This window comes from Symphodus melops (assembly GCF_947650265.1).
Source record: "Symphodus melops genome assembly, chromosome: 6".
NCBI lineage: Eukaryota > Metazoa > Chordata > Actinopteri > Labriformes > Labridae > Symphodus > Symphodus melops.
The window spans coordinates 16,050,927-16,073,321 of NC_136696.1; the positions used below are offsets into that span (position 1 = coordinate 16,050,927).

Sequence of the window (22,395 nt, forward strand, 5' to 3'; positions counted from 1 at the left end):
GGAATCGCATGCTGGGTAAAAATGTTGGTGTGTTTTGAAATGCTTGTCAGAAAAGGAAGTGTTTATTTTCCTAAAGTGTTTTGGTTCATCCAGTTATCTCAACAAGCCATCTGGTTTTACAAAAAGAAAAAACATTTGAATAAACCATCAGAATGAATCAAGGGCACCTTTAGATTCTTTACTTTCATAGTGAGTTATGTAGATGTCTGGTCGTTGGTGGTAGAAAAACAAAATACTTTAATAGATGTTTTAAAAATAATAAAGGCAGCTTCTTCCTTTTTTATTAGATCTTTGCAGCTTTACATATTTCAGAGAAAATCTCAAAAGGTCAAAGTATTCAGTTAATGAAAAATGCAGTATTAGTGACTTGACAGAAATAATTTGGTGCTTGGAGTGGGGTGGTTGATGTGTTTGGAGAATGATACTTCTGAGTGTCGACAGAATAAATCCCCCGATGGAGTCCAGACACTGATGTTGGTAAAGCTGATGACTTGATGAGACCAGATGGGTGAAAAATTGACGGATGATGATTCTGCGAAGATGGGCGGTGATGGGGAGGTGAAGGGGCGCACAAAACATCAGCATGAAGGAACTAAGGCAGAGAAAAAAATCATATTTAAAAAGGGAGCGCAACGATGATAGGTTGAAAATGAGGGAGGAACACCATGCACTTTGTTAGATAAGTACCGATGACAAGACAGCTGATAATCCAATGACAGCCCAAAAAAATCACAGCTTGAGAATCATCGTTTAAGACAGGAGTGACCGTGCAAAAAGGGATGAATGAAAAAGGTACAATCGTAAATGCAATTATGTATCCTGAATGGACTTACCTTGAGCTTCATTTGTTCTAAAGTTTTGGGTTTGGAATTTTAACTTTGACAATTTTCATTCAGAAGTGACATTTTATGAAAAGATGCTAGAATTCCCTGAAGCTCAATCTTTAATCTCTCAATTAGCTGGCGTAATTATACTGTTTGCAATGTAAATGGTGTGTTATATGAACATTCCCCTTATGTTGTCATGAATGGGCATATTAGTTGTAGAGACAGTTTTTGGTTAAGTCTGTAAACATAATTCATTCTGCTGTAAAGTTGGGCATTTTAATATTGATCTCAGTGGGGATCGACCTGCTTCAGGATCCAGCCTCAAGTGGCCACTCAATAAAGTGCTGTGTAATGTGACATCCTTTTTTCTTTGCTGTGTCAAATAATTGACATCAATTGTGTTGTTTAGACATACACTTTTCTATACAAGCAGCAAACATTTTAAAAGAAAACTTTACCAGACAAACGATTGAGACAGAGAGAGAGAGAGAGAGACAGAGGAAGGAGAGAGGAAGACTGCTATCGATTTGACCACCCGTTAATTCAAGTCTTTTGTTACTTGATACAGCCTGATCTATTGCTGATCACATCCTACAGCAGAGCACTAAATGCAATTTACCTCCAGCATGTTGATCCTCTTTCAATAAGACTCCAGGGAAAAGAAGAAGGCAACAATAAAGACATTTCTACAAACACTGAACCATAAGCAAACTGAAGCGAGCCAGGAAAGTCATGCACTCAGGTTTGATGGTATTCTGTTTACCTGATCAGCTTCTATCTCTTTATGTTTCATTGGCAAGCATATACTAGTTTAATCTGGTAACAATCATTAGAATGTTGTTTACTGTAATTAGTAAAATGTTCAGGGATCATTTGTTACTAAAGCTTACTTTAACTATGTGTGTATCATGTAGGTTCATGGGAATAACAGATGCAACAATCTCTAGTATCATATCTTACCCCTGAGATCTGTGTCAAGTTGATATAAAGCCATTAAAAAATGTGTTTTTCTTCAGTTCAATCAGGAGACACAAGTGATGTTAAGAAAATGATTTATTACAATGATAATGTGATTTGACAGAAATGTTGCCGCTTGGACTCTATGAGGTGGATGATACGTTTAGAGATGAAGTTCTGCTCGTCATCAGGACAGATCCCCCCCATGGAGCCCAGACCCTGGTGGTGGAGGACTGATGATTTGATGCGATCAATTGGGAGAAGAATTGATGGAAGATGACTCTGCTGCTGGAGATGGTGGTGATGGGGAGGTGGAGGGGCACAGGAACGCCAGCATCAAGGAAGTAAGGAAGAGAAAGAATCCTATTTAAAAGGAGAGCTGAACAATGATAGGCTGAAAACGAGGGAGGAACGCCGTGCCATTGGTTAGATGAGGTCCGCTGACAGGACAGATGATTAGCCCACAGACAGCCCAGACTGACAGCTTGAAAATGACAGTGGAAATGTAATAGGGTGAGATAGGGTGAATGAGAAAGACCTGAATTGTGGATCACTTAAAGTCTTCCTTACTGAACTTACGCTAAGCTTCATTTGAGAGGTCAGTGTTTTAATATCTACAGGGACATCTATAGGTCACCCATCAAGTGATCAATGTGACAGTGTTGGATGAAGACAGTGAGATGAGTTAACTGTACAAACATTAGCCAACACAAGTTGTTATTTGTACTATAACAGTGTTCATTAGAGACTGCTATTCCAACCGTAATAGGACGTCAATGTAAGCGAGGTTCACTTTACTGTATCATCAGTATTCCTGCAGTGAAAGACTTGTGTCTGTGTCAGGTGTCTTCCCAACGAGAGTCAAATGTTGCTGCTCATGTTAATGTAAGAACAATAACTTTATATCGCTGCTGTTTCCATTATTGAATGGGCAAGTTGAAATGAGCTTTTGCTGCTAGTCTGCAAGTTTAATGTAGCAAAAATACACAACTATTAAATATTACGCAGAACAGAATATATCTCACAAATTAATATTTTGAGAAGTTAAATGTCACCTGTTTCAAAGTTAGCACAGTTAGCCACAGAGACAGAGCAGAAGATGAATACACTCAGCAGCAGCAGTGTTTGTTCACTGCCCTCAACATCCTGTGAATGATGAGATGAAGAGTTTCTGTAAACACAAGCTGGTATGTAAGGGAATGACCACTATGATATATGACTATTTCTTCATTTAGGGAGTCGACAGTTCAGTGTGCATTCATTCTGATTATACAGAAAGCAATCACACACAATATGTTTGTTTACTTTCTCTTCTAAACACACCTCTCTAGGGATTAGATCATTTTGAATGTAATGTTTAAGGGCTTTTACCCCACTGTGAACATTTTGAAGATAATCCATTTCAAGCAGAACAAACTGAGGGATAACCATGTTTTCTCTTTTACACTAAACATAAACAATTGATAAAACTGTTGTAGGCCTACAAACACAAATTTAACTTTGAATGATTTTCAAGCTTTTCTCAGGCATAACACACTTTCTTCATTCACATTAAATGCTTGTTTGATGCATCAGATGACAGTAATCCAGTCGAAACCGAATCAGCCGATAAGCCAGCGCTGCCTATCTGATGTTTGCCCTGTGCAGCCAGTTGAGCGTAAACTTGGCGCTGTGATTCCAATTAGTGTTTTTTGCTGCCTTATTCTTAACAGATGGTAGATATTGGCAACCTGTTGCTCTGCAGTATCCCCATGAGACAACACAACCGCATTGTATGACGTTTCCATCATTTTTAAATGTTTCCAAATCTTTGAATTTGTTGGTTGATAAATTCTTTAAAAGTGTTGTTTACATTTACTTTTTTTTTTTTTTTTTGCACTGGCAGGTTTTATTCTGTGGCAATCTGTTGAGGACCAGTTTTTATTCACAACTGCTGAACATGACTTTTTATACTTGACTAAAAATTCACAGAGCCCTCAGGACGGGTACTGATCATTTCACATCCCTACTTGCACACTCTAAAGATTCATATTCAAATGAAGCTTGTGTAAAATGTTCTAACGCTATTCGTGACCTCAGGGAATGAAACAATTTAAACCCGAGCACTGACTGAGCTTTGGTCTAACCTCAAATCAGTGCTCAAGCTTTTTCCTTGTCTAACAGGACGACTGCCTGATGTGTCTGGAACATTTTAACAGTATGAAGGGGATAGACCCTATTTGATTCAAATGCCTTGTCCTTCCTGCTTGTGCCAGCCTTAAATCTGCAACAACATTAAGAGTTCTCTCTCATTGACTGTACTTCTGTTCAAAAATAAATAAATAATTAATTTTTTTTTATATATATATATATATTTAAATGATTGTGTTTACATTGTAATGAGGGTAATCCTCATAGATATGTGGAAGACACGTTGGGAGGCCCGATAGCCTCGAGGGGATGTTGCCCATGTACAGAGACTATCGTCCTCGTTGCAGCGACCATGAGTTCTTATCCTTCCTCTCTCCTTTGCTGTATGTCATCCATTACTCACTGTCCTCTTAAAATCTCCTGTCTCTCTTCAGATATCTAAATGTAAAAGACCCCCCCAAAAAATTATGAAACAAAACAAAAGAAAGACAACTGATGTTAATGGAAGATAACAATCATAAAACGAACATACACTACACTGAGCAAAAGAGAAGAGAGCCAGCACAGTGATTTTACACAGATTCACTTCAGTAAACAGACTGGTATTATTGTGAAATAGGCATGTCTTGAATATGTGCAATAAACTACACGTTAGTGTTATTCTGTATTGGTAGTTGATAAGAAACATTCATACAGTGAATGCTTCCAATTCTTGAAATCTGTAAACTGCTTCAGTTTTATACAAGCTGCATCTTAGAGCAGTGTTGTCATAACACGGGCCAGATGTGTGTTTGGGCTGACAGACAAACACCTCGATGGCAGTCAAATTTAAGTTCATTCTGAGGTAAAGAGGGAGTTTGTTTAATACCGGCAATGGCTCGCTTTAAAACTAAACAAGAGACAAAAACAAATGAGTGAATATCAGCAAAATACACATTACTGAATCAAGAAATAACATACCAGTGGCTTTGCTCTGTCTGTAACCTATGCAGAGTGTGTCTGGATAGCAGGAGAATCACTTACACCCTTTTGTGGTGCTTCCCCTAGCTGTTTGGGTTTGGATGTATCCCAGACAAAAGCCTGTCCAAATAAGATCAATGTGTTTGTGCTCCTCTCCTCTGAGTGGGTACTCTCCCAAAGCTGCAGAGCCGGCACCCTGAGAGAGGGGATAAACAAAACAAAACAAAAAAAATACAAAAAAAGATTTGACACATATGAAGCTGATGCCGAAGACAGAAAATAGTTCAATGAAATTACACTTTTCACAGTTTCAGGGCACAGGTGCATTGCGAAATTTCTTTACATACAATCAGGTACCAATGGTGGATAAAAAAGAATCATACAAAGTAAAGACTGTTAAAACGGTTGAATACTTCATACATTATGAGCATCTGTTATATCTAACATTAAACATAACAGGGAAAAAACCCTAAAAATTGTTTTAGAAATTAAGTGAATACATAAGCCTACAATAAGTATTTAGAGGGAAGTCCCACTAAATTCCTTCACATATCTTCATACCTCTAAATTATTGTTTCAATGCACAAAAAAAAACTGTACCTCATGGAGATGAACGTTCCTTTTGAGGGTTTAATTCCTTTGATCTTGTCAAAGTGAGTATCCAGGCCATACGGATGGTTCCACATATTGTCTGATACCTCAGCAGCTCGGTTAAGATATAGTGTGCCTAATTGTATCATGGCTAATTACAGCAGGGCAAAAGCTGTGTAATAAGAAACCAGCATAATGATCCATTACAATGCAGGAGGATCATCAGGACTTCCAGCACCTCGTGGGCCCGCTCGGTGATGTGGTTGTAAACGTATAATAGCTTAATGGTGGGACAATTTGGAAGCAGCTGGAGGCGAAGCAGCCGAGGCAGCTGTTTCAGTTCAAACCAGTGGAGAGGGGTGGGTGCTGCTATACCACAGTACTGCTTTAGCATGGAGCTCATCATAGTTGCCCACGCACACACACATACACACACACACACACACACACACACACAGACACACACCACCACACTCAATGATGCGGTAAAATAGTCAAATACAGCTTTAAATAAAAACAAACAACACAACAGACGGTCTTAAATGAAGGTCTGTGTTTCATTTGAAGGCTAATGCAGAGGAGATGATGTTCAACAGAAGACATTGTTTATCACGCAGTCATAACAAGAAAACATCATTAATTTTAGAGCAGGACCAACACATTGTTTTGAGTTTAGGTCATTGTCTTTTGAAACCATAGTCACTCATCCCTGCTAATAAAGGACATGCAGAGGGGACGCTAAACATATTTCATCCAAATTCACCCGATCAGTGCACGTATTCAGTGTGACACAGAAATAACTAGAGTGTCCACAATTCAGTAGGCACGAGAACCCAGATTTTTTTTAACTGTAGGAGCTACATCACCCTCTACTGGTAGTGGATACAGTTTGGGTCTGTGGTTCTTGAAAACATACCCAGAGTCCACAAGAAAAACCGTCACTCTCATTCCCTCACCCACAAGCTAAAAACTGTAATTTTGTGGCTTGAGCAGAATGATTTAGTTGGACAAGAGGACTGAGGTTTTCTGCCTCAGCTGATGTCAGATCCTTAACATGCATCTGACGTGTTTCGTGTTGTGGCATTTTAAAACAATAGACATTACAAAAACATATAATTTAGCCCCATGTGTAAAACAATGAAGGCATGTTGTTAAGTTTTTTTATCAGCTCTGGAAAAAAAAGGAGTCTCTGCTGATTAAAAAAACAACAAATACTGTACAAGCTATCTTCCTGCTGTCTGTGTGATCCTCGCTTTGTTAGAAACACTGAGGCGGACTGCTGCAACTCCGCTCTCAAGTGGAGCACCGCTCGCATGAATGAACACATTTTTTGGGCACCTGTGCAAACATACATGCACACTTTTGCACATAGATAGACACATAATTATAACACCTATTTTTAAAGGCCTGGTGCTGGTGTTGCTCAAACAAGGAGAGGACTGTTTAAGACAGCTTCCATTTTTCTTTTTTTAAGTGTTTATACATACTAATGATTATCACTTCAATACTAAAATAAAGCTAACATCTTTTAATTAATTAAAAGGCTCAATGCTGGGACATAAAAGTGAAGTTCTACAGAAAAACTGGACAATCTCTTATTTTCAATCCATTGCTCACAGAGATTCATGCTGGCTACATCCTCACAACAACAAATTATAGGAGATGAACAACTAGCAGAGGGAGGCTAACAGCTGCAGCGCCTCACCTACAGCACTAAGTTTACATAAACACTCTTTTCCTCCTGGAGCTTTACATCTATTTTTCAAGTGATTTTGAAAAATATGGTAACGCTTGACCCGTGAATGGGACAAATAAGAAGCAGACTCTGCTTACAGCTGGTAACGATTACAAACAGAGGATGGAATGCTTCTCCACGGCTGCTCTCAGGAATGTGCATCATTGCCCTTTGTCCTCCCAACAAATTGGGGATGGGGGCTATACAAGCCAGTATAATCCATGCTTTCAGGGTTTGTTAAAGTTCAAATACTGAACTTTTATTTAGATTTTTACAGTATCACAAGTAAATTAAGCACCCTGAGATAAGGCAAGGCACATTTATTTATACAGCACATTACAGCAACAGGGAGATTCAGAGTGCTTCACACAAGACAACAAAAGTATCAGGACAAAGAGAAAAAGAAACGTCGAAGCAGAAAATGTAGAAATTACTGAAACAACAACAATTAAATATGAAGATATGTTAAAAAGGAAGATAAAACCTTAAAGTATACTGGAACAGGCTCAACGTTAGAAAAATGAAGTCTGCTAATTACTTGAAACTGAAACATTTAATATTTGACAGTGGTCCAAATAAAATAAAAAAATAACTAAATAGAAATGTCTGGTGAAGCTGAAGTGGTGAAATATGAGTGTTTATGTGAAAGTATTGAGTGAATTTGAAGTATCAGCTGTATCAAAAGTGATGTGCTAAAATGAGGTTTGAAGCATGTGAGACTTAAGTAGAGAGAAGTGTCAGCTGAACTGTAAGCACAGCATCGAGTTGAAGTACATCAAGTAGGGTAATTTAGAGGAGCTGAAACACCTCTTTTGTAAAGTCTGTCACAGAGGGAGCAGTGAAGCAGTCAAAATGTCCATTGAAATTAAAGAAGTGAATGAAGATGAAATATCAGAAGAAGTGACGAGGCTTTTAAATTATTGTAAGAAGTACTGAAAACATTTTACATAATGAGCATTGATGTATGTAATTGGTAATGTGAAAATAGCAAATTAAAGGTCTTTTGAAAACCAAAAAAAAAAAAAGAAACAGAAAATTAAGTCATAAGACACAACGTTTTGATAGTCAGAGCTTGAATATAGGTAGAATGTTATATAAATGCTCCAAATTCTGAAGACGACCGGGTCTTTTAGATGTCGAAAACATTTAAAATATCCTCAAACATTAATGTGATGTACTCCAGTTTCTACTTTGCATTTCCCTTCACATCCCACTTCTTAGAGCTCCTTTCAATCACTGTAACTCCGGGGACAAAACAGAAGTAAACATCAATATACGCAACAGCAGAAGGTTATCTAAAGGAGAGTTTTAATTATTGATAGCTTGACTAAAAAGAAGATTATCAGCTCATCAAATTTCAGACTCTAAAAACCTTTCTTTTCCTTTCAAAACAGTTGGAGGGGTAACAGATCTTAGCAGCGCCTCAAGTTGTGCAAATGAGGACAGATCCTCTGAAAAAAAAAAAGAATCTCCATTCCAACCTGACAAGTTTAAACAAAGCAATTTCAGGCCCAACTGCACCTGCACTATTGACATGCCTTGTCAGGGCTGTCTAACAGGAAGACAATAATTTGTCTATACAATGAAATGAGCTCCGAGTCTGGACACTGTTGGCTGGGGGGTAGTGACAGCTATTAACTGGAGACCTTTAGAAAGGACATCTCCCATTAAGAGGTCATTTAGCGCTACCAAACAACGTGAGTTACACACCATAACATTCATTTATTTCTCAAAATACATAGCTTTGATGTTTATTTTTTTAAAATATATTCATCTTTAACAACAAAGAGCTTAGTAGGAATAAAGATCAGTTAACAAATGAACCCTACCAGAATCTGTATCTTTGTCGTTATCCAAAAAAAACATCGAGCTTAAAGTAGAATAAACCATCTCCTTTGTCTCCATCCTTTCTGTGGCCCTCAGTCATTCAAACCTTTTGAATATGTACATCACAAACACATTCATATTGAAGATTAAGTATTATCTAATGGCAGTTGAGCACCGTAGTATTTTAAGGTAAAGATTTAATGCAGAATTTGTGATAGTAAAATTTTGGCAGGTTTGCAAACAAGAGTTTATAGCAGCAGGACGTGTAAATCGAAATGACCCACTGCCCTGCATTCGTCATTATGAGAAAAACATGTCTTCCAATAGTGTGACTTATCGATTATAATAATTTTTTTTGTTAAGACTGTCAAATAGAGAAAATAGCTTTGTCAGGCTGTGGCCACAGGTTATACTCAGGATAATTACGTCAATTTATTTTGTGTTTTGATCGCATATATCATATTTATTGACAATAGAAACAAATTCAATAATATTATCCGGACCTATCTTTTAAAGACCCAAAACAAACACAAAATGTTTGTTACATGTATCAGTTTCAAAAGATCCATTATTAGCACTTTTTTTTTTTTTTTTTCATAGGATCAGCTGTCACTTGTTCTTTCTTCAGTGGGCCTGAGGGCTGAGGTTGCTAGGCAATGGTGGCTATCTCTGTGGTGACGTGATCCCCCTTGGGCTTGATTCTCACTCATCAGATCGACAGACAGATACGAGGGCGTGTGCATACACATACGTATATGCACAACGGCCACACATACACGCATATGCACACACTCACGCACACACGTACACACACACACACACACACTTTGGCTCTGCTCTTATCAGTGGGAGGCTATTGACGCTCGCTCATTGCCGTGCTGAGTGGGGCTTCAGTGCTCTGACCTGAAGAGGCTCAGAAAACACCTCTGAAATCTCTCGGTTGTCGAGGAGAAGCAGATGGTGACAAAGAAGAGGCCGTGGGAGCAGGAGCCTCTCAGCACCTCCTCTGTCCACCTCTCAAACACAGCCAGAATTCAAAGCTCTGGATGAGTGTGGAGATTTATTGTGAATACAAAACGTTGCAGGTATTTGGTTGGATTTCATTTTTGATTACACGCTGGAATTTGATAGAACCTTCATCTCAATTTGTCACATCTATTTATAGGTATTTTAGTTTGACAGTTTGAATCATTTTCAATTATGCTGCTTTGTACACATCAAATCTCAAAGGCTGAAACAAACAATTTAACCCATAAGCTACACCTCTCAAGTGTCCTTAAATGATTGTCACATATAAATACAATTAAAATGTAAGGGTCCACCAAAAGAAATATATACATATATATATTTTTTTTTTGAGGTGTGTGTGTGATAACGAATCGCAATACATGTGATTGCAAAACGCATTTCTACAAAGATAAAAGATGAACATAACTTGAGCTGACCTTGATAACTGTTTCCGTTAAGTGTGAACATTTTATGATTTTTGGCATTCACAGTGGTCTGTGAAGGGAACAAGTATTACCATCTTTTGACGGGTGCCGTTAGTTAGTTAAACATTGGAAAATACTTTTGGGAAACAAAACTGCCTCTTAAAAGCAATTTTCTGATTTTCAAATTAACTGAGTCTAAGGTTTAAGTTCAAAAAGCTAATGATTTACATTTTATTTTGAAAGTCTCATGAATCACTGTTCTCTGATAATTGAAGGGTTAACAACTGTCATTCCCCCCCCCCAAGAAAGACAGCCACAAGCTCTGTGGATTACTTCATGCTAGTCAGTGTCTCACTCACTGACAGTCTCAATGAGTGGCTCACTGACACAGATTATAAGTACTACAGAGTAGAAGTAAGAGTGCATGGAGGGAAAAGCTTAAAGCACAACAACTATCTGACTGTGTTTTCAAGTGTAGGACAAAGTGTGACATCAGGTTACAGTGTGTGTAGAAAGGCTACATTGTGTCTTTAACGCACACATACGGTGTGTATACGACATATACGAATCATGCTTTCAACACTCCACTATTCCTGCTGCAGTTGTATCTATGGGAGCACAAATCAGGTCAGAAAAACAAATCAACGCAAAGAAAACAGATCAATGACAGAGTGTGGGGAAAGTGAGTAAGTGTAATTTTATAGTGCATTCACAAAGCAAACAGGTCAATAGTTAAAACTGCCAAAGGACTTATTTCGGAAAGTTTACTCAAACCTAATGTAATTCTTCATATTTAAAAGCAAATCTTTATTTTGTATTACGAGAGCATAGATGTAGAAGTTAGTACATTTGTCTACAAGCATATTTTGGATGTATCTGGTATTTGTTTTTTTTTTCCATCTTCTAATCATGGAAAGGGTAAAAAAAAAACCTTGACTCTCCAATGAAACATTCGTGCAAGTCTGTAAATATTCCATTTGCATAAAAAAGGCAGTGCAAACTAGCTTACTCATTAATATTTAGCAGAACAGTACATAAGACATAAGACAGACCACAGCAAGCCTGCAGCTGAGCGGTCTATGATGTTTCTGTGTACACAAGTCTGGGGCTGCTTGTATGTTTATCACAGTCAGAGCTGCAAGGCAAAGACAGAAAACTGTTTTTACATTTCTCATGGGACATGTTCCAATAATCCTGATTACTATCTTGGTACTATTGAAGTGGTGAGCTGAAACACGCACTATTGAAAAGTGTTGATTGGCTGCTTCTAGCGAGGTTTGTGATGCAGAAGATTATGAGACACCCTTATGATAATAATGCTGAGAAAAGTGTCATTTCTGAAGGATTTTGTGTTAACATCCAGTAAGAGCCCCAAAATTATCCTTGGAGTATTTGTTTTGCAAGCGTCATGAACATAGATTATCGAAAAGGCTGGACTTGGTAGGTAACAGCTACCATTGTTTGACAGCATTTTGAGGCATCACGTTTTGCATTTTGGCTGTGATCATCAGGTTTTTCTATTTCTTTTCTTTTTGGAGCCAGAAGTTACAGGAGGGTTTTCAGCTACCCTTAGCTAGCATGGTACACACGGTGCATCTGTAATTCACATCCTGTAATAATAATTGTAATACTAATAAATTATAAACAAAAAACGGGCAAAACACAAAATGTACCTACAATATCCCATAGACAGCTCCTAACACTGTGTTTTTGGACATCGAATGATGCAGGCTGGCATTTTTGTCAACATAATTTTGGCTAACAAAATGTACAAGATACAAAAAATGATAGCCAACTCAGAATGGTGTTTTTTTTTTTGTTTTTTTTTTAAAACAACTAAAGATTGAGCAAAAAAATTGTTCAAGGTGTCGGAGTTCTTCAATATTAATTTGTTTATCTGTTAATCTGTTTGGTTTTCTCATGAATTTACAAGAGAACTTCACGTGAATTTCTTCTATCACTTTAAATTATTATCATTGTCCATTAGTAAAGGCCATCTATTTCAAAGGACAGAGTTATGGAGTACAATGAATAACAATCAATAAGAAAAACAAAGCCGCTACTCCTGCTGCACCTTCCTCCAATTGAAGTCTCAGAGAAATCAATACTGAGAGCAACATGAGTCTGATGTTGTGCTTTGATCCATACCGTTTTTAGACTACGTTAGATTTGTACAGCTGTAGTAAAAAAAACACTTTGCATCCAGCGTTGGACCTTTCTTGAATCCTGATTTTCTTTTTGTTGTTGTACACTTTGTTAACTATTGCATGTGTAAAGGACTTAAATCGCTCTTCTTATTTGAGTGACTAATTATTTTAAGGTGATATTTTATTTGTGTAATTTTTGATTTCTACCGGTCTTTTATTTTGGTAATCACTGGGCGGAAGTGAATGCTCTATCTAAATGTGCTCAATTTGATGTAATGAAGGAACACAGACGTACGGAGCGGAGCAGAGAACGAGAGAAGGAAACTTTCTTATTGTGTAAATTAAGCGCCTAGCTGGAACGGGAACAAGGTATTTTTATGTGCCTTAATTGTTTTATTGTACATTGTTTATAAGTTCATGTTAATTTATGTTTCTTTCATTGTGGTAGCGCTAGCCCTTTAGCGCATTAGCATTGTTGTATTTACTTGTACTTGAAAGAGCTAATTGTATGCTATTTATTTTGTCCTTTAGCTCTTACGTTGTTTCATGGAGAAACTGAATTTATGCTCAGAAAAGGGAATAAGGCTGAACATAAATAAAGACTCTAAAACATCAGTAAGCTTCACCATTGTCTGGCTGGGGTTCGCTACAGTAAGAGCTTGACCCGCATTGATCCTGACTGATCGTCGCCATTACGGAGGGTCTTCGCACGTGCCTGCCGCAGCAGCCCCTGCTTCATCGCCCGTGCTTCGTCACCCACGCCTTCCCTGTGGATTCTTCAAGCAGCATGTTTCCACCCGTTGGCGCCTGATCCACTTTGGCAGCGGTCACAACGGATTCGTTGCAATGGTCAAGTACAGCCATGTTCACTGAGCGTGATTCAGAACTGTGAGTATTGCCACATCATTAAATGGACATCTCAAATAAGTTGAGCAACGGACGAACAGTTTCTTGAGCTAACGGACATTCAATAGTTTTCTTACCTGCTCATCTTGAGAAGAGGAAATAGACTGTCATCTCATTTTCATTTTCTCTTTATAAATGAATCCTTTATAATTAAGGACCTGTTTTCAATTTTTGGACTTTGCCTTTCATATTCCTCGAGAATTGTGTTTATTGTGGTGTTTAAATTTATATTTACCACTTTTGAAGTATATTTACATTTTGCATCAGTGCCTCTTGTTTCGTACTGATATGCTGTTTATGCTGTTCATTGAAAAGGCTAACCTTATCTGCTAAAGGGGTTTATTTTAGTTTAAGATTTTAGAAAAATTGTGTTAATAATGTCACAGTCAGCAGACATGACAGAGTTAGAGGAGCAGATGGATGGAGTAAATCAAGAAGTTGAAGATTTACAAAGTGAGCTCCACACAGCGACAGATGTATCTGAGAGACATCATGTAAAGGAAGCTGTTGAGGCAAAACAACACAGTTTGACTGACGTCCTATTTCAGAAAGAAAATGACCAAACTGAAGGTCCCCGACGCTCAGAACGCACACGAAATCCTACTGAGAAGATGCGTGAGTTTCAAGAGGAAGAAGCAAAAAAAAGGGAGAAAAGACTGCTGTCCTTGTATGAACAATGGAAACTACAGGTTCGCAAAGCAAGGGATCAACTGAAGACATACATGTCAGAAGAGCAGCTCTGGCTTCTCATTGATGAACTTAAGAAAGGTAAGGGAGACATAACGAACATGTACAGTCAAATTCGAGATCTCATCACACCATCGACCGACATAAGAAGACGAGTCGACACGTGCGAGTCAGTGACCACAGAAATAATAAACATTGCCTACGACAGAGCAGTAGATGAGGTGGGGGAGTTCAACGAAGAAAATGAAAGACGTCGACTTCATGAACTGCGCCACCGTGACTATGCAACATCTGTCTATGGATCCGCAGCTTCCTTGATGAGTCGCAGCACATCCGATCACCACTCCATTGCTTCATCAATAGCAGCCAAGCGTGTAGATGCAGCAGCTGATCTTGCAGCGAAGGAAGCAAATTACATGATGATGCTTGAGGAAGAAAGACAACGGGAAGCAATACGGGAGTTGGAGGAACAACAACGGAAAGCCATAGAAGTGCAAAGGCGTGAGTTAGAGCGGTTGCAGGCAGAAAAAGAGGTGCGGGCAGCTCAAGCTAAGCTAAAGGTATATGAGAATGAAACGGAACGCGAAGCTGCTAACTTCGTCAAAAAGGAAAGGAACGAGGAAACAAAAAATGTCCCTGTCACTGCAGTCCCTCTATCGAATGTCACATCTTCCCCTAATACAGACATCTCCTCTCTTGCCCAAGTCCTTCAAGACAGCCTTACCTTAAATAGACTGCCTGTTCCTGAGCCCTTCGTCTTCAATGGTGATTCTATACGATTCATTGAATGGAAGTTTTTGTTTACCTCGCTCATTGACCAACGGGCAATCACTGCAGCTGAAAAACTCTTCTATCTGAAGAAATATGTTGGTGGCCCAGCACGCCAGGTTTTAGACGGTACCTTCTACCGAAATGATAATGAAGCTTACCAAGATGCCTGGAACAAGCTGAATCGTCGCTTCGGCCAGCCTTTCACCATTCAGAGGGCATTCAGAGAGAAGCTCACCAATTGGCCAAGGATTCAACCTAAGGATGCCGAAGGACTCAGAAACTTCTCTGACTTTCTCAATGCCTGTCTCGATGCTATGCCTCATGTCAAGGGTCTCGACATATTAAATGACTGTGAAGAGAACCAGAAACTCGTTTACAAATTACCAGACTGGGCAGCTTCACGCTGGAACCGTCAAGTCACACAAAGTCTGAATGAGAACCAAGAATTCCCAAGTTTCAAGGATTTTGCCAGCTTCACTTCTACTGAAGCTGAGGTTGCGTGCAACCCAATTACATCTTTTCACGCCCTTCGTCCTCCAGACTCCAGCACTGAGAAGAGAAATCTCAGAGACCCAAAGCGAAACAAGGCCAGCGTTCTCATCACTCAAACAGCTGCAGACAATGATTCTTTAAGGTCAGATCAGAGAAAGGCTAAGATTGCATGTATTCTATGTCAAGATAAAAGACACCAGCTTCATGCGTGCTCCAAGTTTACAGAGATGTCGTTGGTTGATAGACGGAACTATGTAAGGGAAAAGAAACTTTGCTACGGGTGTCTCAAACCTGGCCACAGCGCAAAAGACTGTCGTCATCGTCACGCCTGTGACACCTGCAAAGGGAAGCACCCGACAGCCCTCCATGATCACAACTATAAAAGAGAAGGGTCTTCCCCAGAAGCGAGGAAAAGCCAAGGTGCCGCTGCTACATCACTCAGTGTAGCAGGTGAAGGCTCATCCAGCACATCAATGGTGATACCAGTGTGGGTGTCATCGAAAAGGAATCCAACTGCAGAGAAACTTGTCTATGCTCTACTTGATACTCAAAGCGATACAACATTCATCGACCAAGAAGTGAGCAATGGTATTGATGCTGACAAGTATCCAGTGAAGCTGAAGTTGACGACCATGAGTGGAAAAGACACAGTTCTCACAAGTGAAAGGGTTTCTGGCCTTTGTATAAGGGGATACAGTTCAAACATCCAAGTCGATCTTCCTGCTGCCTACACGAAAGATTCTATACCTTTGAACCGCGCTCACATCCCTACTTGTGAGACAGCTAAACAATGGAGTCATCTTACTGAAATAGCAGATGAAATCCAACCCCTGAAGGACTGCGAAGTAGGTCTCCTCATAGGCTATAACTGCTCCAGAGCAATGGCACCGAAGCAAGTCATTTTGGGAGGAGATGAAGAACCCTACGCTGTACGGACAGATTTGGGATGGAGTATTGTGGGCCGATCATCACAAAGCCATGACTCGCTGAGTACAACTCATTTGTGTCACAGAATCGCAGTTAAAGAGCTACCTCAAGCTACTCCAGCAGATGTTATCCATATTCTAGAGTCAGACTTTAAGGATGGCAGTGAAGATAACAAAACAGTATCACAAGATGACATCATGTTCCTCAACAAGCTGGGTGATGGCATACGAAAAAATACACAGGGTCATTACGAAATGCCTCTACCTTTCAAAAGGAGACCCAGCTTACCTGACAACAGAGACTCAGCCGCGATACGCCTGAATCATCTCAAAAGGAAATTGCAACGGGATGAACGGTATAAGGAGCATTACATCAAGTTTATGGAAGAGGTCATCGAAAGGGGAGATGCAGAGCAGATCGAAGACGGTGGGAGGGAAGGTGAGAGATGGTACATCCCTCATCATGGCGTGTATCATGAGAAAAAGCCTGATAAACTTCGTGTAGTATTCGACTGCTCAGCCAGATATAAAGGATCTAGCTTAAATGACCACCTCCTCTCTGGGCCTGATATGTTGAACAACTTAAACGGAGTCCTCATCCGCTTTCGCCTGCATCCTGTTGCATTAATATGTGATATCGAGAAAATGTTCCATCAATTCCATGTGGATGAAGTTGATCGCAACTACCTGCGGTTTCTTTGGTGGAAGCACGGAGACTTGAACGCAAAGCCCTGCGAGTTCCGCATGAAAGTGCATCTGTTTGGCGCGGCCTCCTCTCCCGGATGCGCAAACTACGGGCTGAAACATCTAGCTAAGGAAAATGCTGACATCTACCCCCAAGGCTCACGGTTTATCATGCACGACTTCTATGTAGACGACGGGCTGACAAGCGTCGAAAGCACTGGAGATGCTATTAAACTCGCCAGGGAAGCACGTGAACTCTGTGCCATGGGCGGTCTCAGACTACACAAGTTTGTGTCGAACGACAGAGACGTCCTCGAGAGCATACCACCCTCTGAACGAGCAACCAATGTGAAGAATATGGACCTTGTGTTCGAGGATCTTCCAATTGAGAGAGCTCTCGGGATTCAATGGGACGTGGAGTCCGACCACTTTCGGCTTAACGTCACCCCCAAGGAACAGCCTGCCACACGCCGAGGCATTCTTTCTACAGTAGCGTCCCTGTATGATCCTCTCGGGTTTGTGGCACCTGTCCTGCTCAAAGCGAAGATCATCCTTCAGGAGACGTGTAGACGTGGTACAGGCTGGGACGATCTTCTCACTGACGAGCTTCGTTCAAGATGGGAACAGTGGAGAAATGATTTAGCTCATCTGGATAATGTCACCATATCCCGCACTTACTCACCTGCTGGTTTTGGAAGGGTCTCAAAGACCGAGCTGCATCATTTCTCAGACGCCAGCACGAAGGGTTATGGACAGTGTTCGTACCTGAGACTACAAAATGAAGAAGGAGATGTTCATTGTGCCCTAGTTGTCGGAAAATCACGTGTTTCACCAACCAAACTCACAACTATTCCAAGATTGGAATTGACAGCCGCAGTTGTTTCTGTTAAGATAAGCAACATGCTCAAGGAGGAACTGGGAACTGCTGACACTGAGGAGTTCTACTGGACAGACTCTAAAGTGATCCTGGGATATATCAACAACGAAGCACGACGATTCCACACCTTTGTGGCCAACCGCGTTCAAAAGATTCATCTCAGTTCAGACCCAAAACAATGGAGATACGTCCCTACCACTGAGAATCCTGCCGACCATGCTTCTAGAGGCCTGACTCCCAGCGAGCTTCTGTCATCTAACTGGTTCACCGGACCCAAGTTCCTATGGAACAAGGAAATGAAGCTGCCGACAGATGAAATTCCAGAGTTAACGATCGGAGATCCAGAGGTCCGAAGTGCCCAAACACTTTGCACAAGAGTTGCAGAACGAGTGAACCTTGTTGATCGTTTGTCTAAACTCTCATCCTGGTCACTGGCTACTCGAGCTGTTGCACGCATTCTAAGGCGCATCAGCAAGAACAAGTCCAACAACCTTACCACGGTAACGGAACGAGAAGAGGCAGAACACTGCATCATCAAAAACCTGCAGAAAGACGTATATCAAGACCAACTGAAGCTGTTGAGCAAAGGGATCCCTCTACCATCCCACGATTCACTGTACTCCCTTGATGCCTTTCTCGGCAAAGACGGTGTCCTCAGGGTGGGAGGAAGACTGCACAACTCCTCTCTTCCTGACCCTGTCAAGCACCCTGCAATCATCCCCAAAGATCATCACATCTCAAAGATGTTGATTGCACATCATCACGAAATGATGAAACATCAAGGTAAAGGTCTCACCATCAATGCAATCAGGTCCAGCGGCTACTGGATACCAGGAATAAACCGGGCAGTAGCATCCAACATTCGTCAATGTGTTACCTGCAGACGGCACCGGAAACCAACGGAAGAGCAAAGGATGGCTGATCTACCCTCTGAACGTGTGGAACCATCACCCCCCTTCACCTTCTGCGGTATGGACTGCTTCGGCCCGTTCATTACAAAGCAAGGGAGAAAGGAGAACAAGAGGTACGGTCTTCTCTTCACTTGTCTCAGTTCCCGTGCCGTCCACATAGAGATGCTTGATGAAATGACAACGGATGCTCTTATAAACGGCCTGAGATGTTTCATTGCCATACGTGGTGCTGTTCGCCAGATTAAGTCAGATCAAGGGAGCAACTTTGTCGGAGCAAAAAACGAACTCAAAGAAGCTTTAAAAGAAGTCGATGCTGACCGATTGGCTATATTTCTTGCGGAAAAGCAATGCGATTTTAGCATGAACGCACCCTACTCGAGTCACGTTGGAGGGGTGTGGGAGAGACAGATTAGGACGGTGAGAAGCATCTTGAGGTCCACACTTACCCTCTCTTCTGGAAGGCTAAATGATGCTTCGCTACGGGCTTTCCTCTATGAAGCTATGACAATCGTCAACAGTCGCCCACTGACCACTGACAACCTCAGTGACCCTCATAGTCTTGAGCCACTCACCCCGAATCACCTCCTGACTATGAAATCTGTCCAGGCCTTACCTCCACCAGGTGAATTTGTCAGAGAAGATGTTTATGGCAGAAAAAGGTGGCGACATGTTCAATACCTTGCAGAACAGTTTTGGAGTCGATGGCGAAAGGAGTACCTTGCCAACATCGCTCTCAGACAACGTTGGCATGCCCCAAGAAGAAATCTGCAAGTCGGAGATATCGTCATGATAAAAGGAGAAGATGCCCACAGAAACAAGTGGAGATTGGGCAGAGTCTCAGAGACTACTGCTGACAAGGACGGACTAGTAAGGAGAGTGAAGGTCTGCCTCGGCGACAGGGAGCTTGGCAAGAAAGGAGAGCGTCTCCACAAGATGTCTGAAGTTGAGCGTCCTGTCCAGAAGCTAGTCCTGTTGCTGGAGACGGATTAAATCTGCTCTCTCTTTCTATAGTTTATATCCCTTACTATAGATGGTATTGTTTCCAAATGGTTATAAAGGTTTTCTACTTAAGAGGTTTTCTGCTCTTGGCAAGTTCACTTTGTTGTTTAAAAGGTATGTCATTTGGTGTTTCAAAATCATTCGCTCATAATTCAATCTGTACCATTGTATTATTCACTCGTGATTGGTGGGAGTGTAAAGGACTTAAATCGCTCTTCTTATTTGAGTGACTAATTATTTTAAGGTGATATTTTATTTGTGTAATTTTTGATTTCTACCGGTCTTTTATTTTGGTAATCACTGGGCGGAAGTGAATGCTCTATCTAAATGTGCTCAATTTGATGTAATGAAGGAACACAGACGTACGGAGCGGAGCAGAGAACGAGAGAAGGAAACTTTCTTATTGTGTAAATTAAGCGCCTAGCTGGAACGGGAACAAGGTATTTTTATGTGCCTTAATTGTTTTATTGTACATTGTTTATAAGTTCATGTTAATTTATGTTTCTTTCATTGTGGTAGCGCTAGCCCTTTAGCGCATTAGCATTGTTGTATTTACTTGTACTTGAAAGAGCTAATTGTATGCTATTTATTTTGTCCTTTAGCTCTTACGTTGTTTCATGGAGAAACTGAATTTATGCTCAGAAAAGGGAATAAGGCTGAACATAAATAAAGACTCTAAAACATCAGTAAGCTTCACCATTGTCTGGCTGGGGTTCGCTACAGCATGTGCAGAAGGACCAACTAAATTAAACCCACTGACCTCTCTGACTTTAATTGTTGTTATCTGCTAAATCATCTGCTTGTGTCCGGAGTCTGCAGGCACTGTTAATGACCAATCAGCCTCACTGTGTACACACAGATCAGTTTACAAGTCTGCATATTCTGGCATCAATACAGCATTTCAGAAAACGAACAGTGATTCAGGGTCAGGCCTCCACAGTCAGTGTTTGTGTCTCCCTGGTGCCAAATAAGCGTCAAGGCCACAACTCAGTCTGGAAGTATAAAGGGTCTGTGGCTGTGTCTTTATCTGGCCTTGGATCAGGAGCCACTCGCCAAAGGGAACGCAGCTGACAAGAACTCCCCGATGTAAGACAGCTTTGTGAGGCCTGTGATGAGAGATAGACGCTTGTTCCCTCTGTCCACTCTCTTTGTTGACCGAGTCCTCTATCATGTTTTCATCATCTTTCTCTGACCTCAACATTCAAAGGTGCTTCGTCTGACAGTCTGCTTCTTGGTTATGTCAACGGTAAAATGTGTGAATAAATAAAAGCAGTTTTAAGTCATCTTTCTCTCATGTTCATGCAAAATTTTCTTTATAAAAACAAATTAAAGGTAAAACTAAATTACAACTTTTATATTATTATATCTTCTTGAAAGTGTCTATTTATAGTATGCATGGCTTTGTTTGCCTCTATTCACTTCATATTGTGGCTTGTGTGTTTAACCGTTCTGTTTCAACGCCGTCTTTTGTGTGGACGTGTGAGCAAACGTCAAACATGAGCGCAACATTCGCAAGCAAATAACTCTTCCTTTGAAAGGATCCTCTGAGAACATCTGCACGGGACCATCTGGGAATGGCAGGAAATTCGGCATCTCTCAGCGTGACGTGCGATGAATGTTTTTCGAGCACTTCAGAGGGATGAGCCTAGTACTGAGCGCTGCAACCTCCAAACCCTGACAGAATTTATGGAGTCCAGCAGCAAGTGGTTCTCATTACACGTCCTCTTCCAGACAAATTGCAGTATTGAAGTCCAAGCTGGGGTTCTGAGGTTGATGTTTGTCTCCTTTTATAATTACAGTTATATTGTGTTTTTGCAATATGTCCACAATATTGTTCCAGTTATTAATAATGCACTTGGTGTGGCGTGACTTGAATAAAGCTGACTGAGGAGGATTTTCATATCATTAACGCTCAACATAGTGTGCAACTTGCATTTGAACAAAATCCCAAATGTCCTTGTGTAGCTTAAAACCACAGAAGAAATGTCTGCTAATAACAGGAATCTCCCACCAGAGAGAGAGAGGGCATTCCAGCTCCAGTTAAAAAAAAACCCTCCAGTTTTAATAGTTTCATCTGGCAGAGCAGAGCTGCGCATTATCAGCCAGGAATTACGGCATAAATTCTGCCTGAGACTAGAGGCCTAAACAGACTGCACCTGGTCCGACACAGCTGTTTCACGCTCAGCTCTGCTGCTTGGATTAGGAGACCAGATTTTGTATAAGGGCCTTTAAAATGTGTCAAAACATAAAATAGAATGGAAACATTGTTTCTCTAGCTGTTTTTTTAACCAAAGAGTTTAAGCTGGTTCATTTGGCATCTCTTGCTAGTAACAGAGAAAAATACAAGGAAATGTGTTTTTCCACAAATACAGAAATTTAATTTAAATCAACACAAGATGGCCAACCAATTTACTCATTCTCTTTTGTCATAACCTCATGAATAATTGAAATGTTTATTGTGTATTCATCTTGTTAATGATTGTCGTTATTATTCAAGGGACTTAATTGTGTCGAAAGTCATGTGACATGTTTCAT

At 40.5% G+C, this 22,395-nt stretch overlaps 1 long non-coding RNA gene across 1 annotated transcript; it reads left to right on the top strand.

The window, feature by feature from the left end:
- Positions 1-12,590: 12,590 nt before the first annotated feature.
- Positions 12,591-13,871, top strand: LOC306825462. The gene is made up of 2 exons (XR_013779265.1): positions 12,591-12,976; positions 13,139-13,871. It is a non-coding gene; the product is annotated as an uncharacterized lncRNA (long non-coding RNA).
- Positions 13,872-22,395: the final 8,524 nt, after the last annotated feature.